The sequence below is a fragment of the Camellia sinensis genome, chromosome 7 (assembly GCF_055761805.1).
Source record: "Camellia sinensis isolate YWXY chromosome 7, ASM5576180v1, whole genome shotgun sequence".
In the NCBI taxonomy this organism is placed as follows: domain Eukaryota; kingdom Viridiplantae; phylum Streptophyta; class Magnoliopsida; order Ericales; family Theaceae; genus Camellia; species Camellia sinensis.
In genome coordinates, this window is record NC_138967.1 from 120,598,166 (window position 1) to 120,604,089 (window position 5,924).

The 5,924-nt window shown below is 29.8% G+C and overlaps 1 long non-coding RNA gene across 1 annotated transcript; it reads left to right on the forward strand.

The window, feature by feature from the left end:
• The first annotated feature begins 4,280 nt into the window (after positions 1–4,280).
• Positions 4,281–5,302, forward strand: LOC145795286 (uncharacterized). Its single transcript, XR_014335924.1, has 2 exons — positions 4,281–4,723; positions 5,009–5,302. It is a non-coding gene; the product is annotated as an uncharacterized LOC145795286 (long non-coding RNA).
• The last annotated feature ends 622 nt before the right edge of the window (positions 5,303–5,924 follow it).

Consider the following 5,924-nt stretch of genomic DNA (forward strand, 5'->3'; position numbering starts at 1 on the left):
ACAAATAGGGACCTAACACTCTTTTTTCCAAACACTGCCATCCACAATGTCAACAATAATTTTCAAATTGATTGTATTTCTTGGAACAGTAGTGCTGGAGGCCTCGAATTTGCCTCGAAAGCGCCTTTTTTTTTTTACTTTGTGTGTTACTTTTTCTTGTTTATTTTGTTTTTTTAGGGTGGTTATGTGTAGGGATGTACCAAAAAAATTAGATATTTTGTACCAGCTCATCGTATAAAATTATATGAAATTAACAAACTGATCAGTCAATTTTATCACTCAACCAGTCCAACCTAATTGATTGATCAATTAGACTGCTGGTTAAAATTTATTAATTCCATATAATTTTGTACGATGAGTTGGTGCGGGATGTCTAGTTTTCTGGCACACCCCTACACATGACTACTATTAAAAAAAAAGAAAAAAACCAAACTGACACAGCCCAACAAATAAAATAAAATAAAATTAAAAAAATTAATCAGTCAATTTTATCATCCAATTAGTCCAACTCAACTCACTTGCAGAATGTCTAATTTTTTAATACATCCCTATACATAAACTACCCTTGCAAAAAAAAGAAAAAGAAAAAAGGAGTTATTCAAAGCAGATTCGAGGCCTCAGGCATTTTCCTTCTTGGAATTTCTATTATCAGTTGTTTGAGAAGACAAATTTTAAATTGTAATAAGTTTTGCAGAAGTAGTAAAAGAAATAGTTCCAAATGCTCCTTGTCTACGATGAACTCCTGGTTAGAAGAAAAAAAACTAAACAAAATCTACTTAGATTCTCATTGATAATAATCTTTGGGTGTTTAAATAATTGTTCTTGGGTCTTTTAAAATAGATTATTCTTGCAGTATACACATTGAGAGGCAAGAACTGAGTTTAGAAGAGAGATGAATGAAAGGGAGAGAAAGGGATGTTGATCAATAAGAAGTCAACGATGGAAGCTAACAGGTCGAGGGACTGCTCGAGCAGTCAAGTGGTCTCTCGAGCGAAGAAGAGGGAGTCCCCAGTATCTCATTTTGCAAGCGGAGATAATGAGAGTTCTCATTCATCGCTCAAGCGGTGGAAAGACCGCTCGAGCGGTCTGCGCGATATCAGCTACTTAAAAAGTGACTTTTATATCATTTTCTTCACTTTTTTTTTCCTTTCTTCTCTCCTCTCTCTCTAACTCCGAAACCCTAGCCATATCTCTCTAGAAATCTTCCGTTCTACTCAAATTCACAACCCCATTGCTTGCAAAAGTTGGAGTTTCGGTAAGGATAAAGCTTTCTATCGATTGGATTGGGATTTTAAAGTTCTTCAATAATCTAGCTTCTCGGTCTTGATTTTTGAACTAGGATTACTTGTAACCTTGTGTCTCTTTGATTTGAATATGATTATGTGGTATTGTTATGACATTTGTGAATTGATGAATGTTTGGGTTTATAAATGCAAGTTTTTTTCAAAGAAGTGGAATTTCTTTATTATTTTCTCAAGATTTCTCTTATTTTCTTAGATTATGGAAATTTTACATAAGAAATGGCCTTTGATATGAAGGACGGGCAAAAGCCCCAAATTTGATAGAACCCTATTTTTTTTTTTTAATTTAAGATAATGTAATGAAAAGAAATTAGTCTTTAATTCCTTAAAATTTTGGTGATTTGATTATGATATTTGAGAAGTGTTGAATTGAGAATTGGGAAATTGGAATGTTCTTGAGATTTGATTTGAGATTTTGAAAATTGTTACTTGGTATTTATCTCAATTGCGTAGATAGTGAAAGATTACTTTTATTCTTATGAGTGTATTAATATTTGGAAGCCTTGGAAAGATTATTTTGAGGGGTAGTAAATAGCATGTAAGTCCAGGTAGGGAGTATGTTTTGGTAAATGTTGTGTGTTGTGGTACTCGCACGGGAAAGGTTTAGGGGCTCAATTGCCCTGTCTTAAGCTTATTGCCAGCCGAATGTGGAAAATATTTTTGGGTGTATCCACTGGTCCTACTATATTGTAGTCGGTAAAAGTAAAAAAACAAATGATTTTGGGTGTCCATCTCCTATTGCATTAATAGCCGACAAATATGGAAATATTTTTTGATATAAACCTATGTATATGTATGTGTTGGGACTCTCTTTAGGGGCTTCATGGCATATTTACCCCCTGGTGTTGAATTGTGACTTTTTTTTATGGGAATTACAACATGTAAGTTTTCGTTGATTAAACTCTAATTTGTATTGAATAATAAAATATTTTTGGTTATAATAATGCCATATGAATTTTTGAATAATTAGATATTTTATTAAAAGTATTTCTACTGGACATCTACCTCATTCCTATCTAACAATTTTAGGAATTGGTGATGTGCAACCATCTTAATGACTATGATGGGGAAACTCTTTTATTGATGGAATACGATGGCTCGTGGATATAATATGTGAAAGCTCTGAGCGCATATGTTTTGGGACCATGAGTCAATTTTGTTGTACAAGGCCATGCATTGTTTAATTGAAAGTCATTAAGGTATTTTATTTCATCATCTAACTTTTTTAACCATGTTATTATTTTTGTATTTAATAGATGAACATGATACTCGTATTTTGAAACCTTAGTTCAGTGGGAAAGAGGATTTTTTGAGATAATGTCATTATGGTCATGATAAGATTTCGAATTAATCATATTTTGAGTAATGTTTTAATTTAAGTAATTTGGGGGCATTACAATTGAAGAGAAAAAGAGTAGAAATGTAATATTGAGGGCAAGTTCGGTACTAATCTAAAATAATTAAAAAGTCAAAAAATTACTAAAAAAAAATTGACTCTTCTCTTTATTTTTTTTACTCGACTTTTTATAAAATATTTAAAAATTAATTAAATTAAATAATTCTCAAAAGATACTAACTTCGCACTTTATTATTGACTATTTGTAAATTTTTTAGTTTAGAGGACGGCCATATACAACATATAATCTCTTTTTTTAAAGCATGTTAAACTCTTAAGCTAAAATAGCAAGACAAGACAAGTGCTATCAAAATCCTTGCTAATTCAGCAACATAATACCAACTCCTTTAAAACATAAAAACAAAACATGATACCAAAAGTAATTAATAAAAAAGATGAAAGAAAAAAGAGCAAACGGCTATGATAATTGTTTCCTAATGAGTTTAGCTTCTTTTAAGTTAGTTATCTCAATTTCAAAGAATATTTGGATTTGATAGACTCATTTTACAACTGATTTTAGTGATTTAAATCGTTCATTTTTTAAGATTTGTTAAGCAAAAAATAAACATGATCGGATATCAATAGCTATGTGTTTGAATCAAATTTGTATTATATAAAATGAATGGTTATTTTAAAAGTTATATTTACCGTTTGATTTTTAAAACAAATATGATTGAAACATATAGTTACCGATATCTAATTATTTTAATTTTTTAAATAAATATTTTACTCAATAAATTTTAAAAAATAAACAATTCAAATCACTACCATCGATATTAAAATAAATCTAACAAAATCTAAATGATCTCTTAAATTGATATGATAATATGAAAGAAGTCCAATCCTGTCTCAATAATCTTTAAATCCTTAACGCCCTAGAAGAGATAAAATATTAGATAGGAAAAGAAATATTAACAAATAAAAAAAATTCCTGAATTAGCTAGGCTTCCACAAAAACGGTAAAATTAAAAAGTTTCCCAAAAAATAAAAATTGCCGAATACATAAATATTTTATTGTCTTCAAATCCTTAACACCCTAGAAGAGATAAAATATTAGACAGGAAAAAAAAAATATTAACAAATAAAAAAAGTTCCTGAATTAGCTAGGCTTCCACCAAAGACGGTAAAATTAAAAAGTTTTCCAAAAAATAAAAATTGCCAAAACATAAATATTTTATTGGATAAATTATAAATATACCTTTAAAATTTGTTTAAAATATAAATTGCCCCATGTGATTTGAAAAATTACAAATACTTTTTATTACAATTTTTTATTTAACAGAATTAATTAAAAAATAAAATTTATAATTACTCTACTATACAATAATAAAATTACTTAAATTATTAATTGAAATATATTTTTAACATTATTAAAAATTATTAATTAACTTAATAATTTATTAATAAAAATAATGATTTATTATAAAATTAAAAAGTGCAGTAATAGAATATAATTCCCACAATTATAAGAAGTAATTCGTATGTTAATGAAATCTGAGGAGTGTTTGTAATTCATCCTATTTTATTCACTAAAAGCAACTAGGATTCGCATTAGATAGGGACAAAACCTAACTTGGAAATTCATAAACCAATATACAAACTCCACGTTGACAAAATTTCATCTCTCTTTCTCTCTAGGGTCTCCCTATATAAGACTCAGTCGTTCAGTCACGCAAATTCCATCTGACTCACTGTGTGCTAGAGAGAGAGAGAGAGAAAAAGAGAATATTCATTCAAAGCTGAATCTGATGAAGTTTTTCTTAGAATTCCGGTGGTGTTGTGGTGCCATCGTCGCCACTCCGCCGCCGCAGCAAGAGGTGGCTCGGCCTCTGCCTTCTCGGAGTCGCCGCCGCTCGATGAAAGTAAACCCCTCGGCGCACCGGAAACCGGCTCTTTCGGCGATTTCGGAGGACAGTGTGGTCTCGGATCTCGGTACCAAAAAGACTGAAAACAGAAACAAAAAAGCCTCCGAAAAATCCAAATCCACGGCCATCGCTAGATCTTCTAGCCACTGTGATAATTACATGTAACAATTTAATTTATCAACAATGATTCATCTCACTAAAAATATCACCACTAATAGCACTAATGCATTAAAAAAGTAAAAAAAATAAAAAAAAATACAACTCCAAGATCAAAACATCACATCATTAATGGCGAGACCCACTGCCACCTAATTAGTGGGAGCACTAATTAGTGCTCCCAAGCATTTTTCTTAATTTATTTATTTATTTTATTTATTTATTTATTTTTTTTGGGATCTGATGATTGATGAATGAAGAATTAACTATTGTGTGGTGGTGATTTGCAGGAGAGGTTCGATGTTGATGGCGAGGCCTGGTTTCTCGGCTATGCCATTCTTATTTTGAGTTCGATTGACGATTGTTCTTCTTCTCTTTCTTCTTCTTCATGAGAGTTCATCAAGTGTTTGAATATTTGAATTGATGGATTCATAGATTAATTGGTACATGTACTACAAACCTTTATAGTAATTGTTGTTTTGATCCCAATTAGAACCAAAAGAGTATTTCTACTACCTTAGTTATATGTGCTGTATGATGATTGATATTCTTGTATAAAAGAGTGTGAGCTTTTCTTGAAGGAATCTCTGATGGTGTTTGAATTTTTATCGAGTTCGCAATAACCTAACATATTGGGTGAGGGTGATCAATCTGAAAAAATAAAATTAAAAAAAATAACCTTGTTTGGTTTTATGTACCCTTCTTCTTTTTTTTTTCTTTTTTTTTTTTTTAAATTAAGGCTAAATTTGGCAAATTGAAAAAAAGTTAAAAAGTCAAAAAGTTACTCAAAGAATTAAAAAGTTATCACTATTTACCAAAAGTCAAAAATTACGGTTGCACAACTCTCAATCTTAATTTTTCCCTACACATTAATTTATATAATTTTTTAATACACATTTTTTCATAAAAAGTCAAAAAGTTAAGCCAAACAAACATATTTTTTTTCCTCAACTTTTTAGCCCAAAAATTCAAAAAGTGCACTTGTTTAATACATTCCAAACAACCCCTAAATTTTTTATTTTTCGTATTTTTAAGAATTTTTTATTTAAGATCTCTCATATTAGTATTTTACAAGATCAACATATAATATTTTTATAGTAGTTGGGGTCTTTCAATATTTTTACAGAAAAATTTATCTAAATTTCAGCTCGTTATAGAGAAATTTTAATTTGTCATAAATTTCTCTCTGATGAACTAAATTTTTTC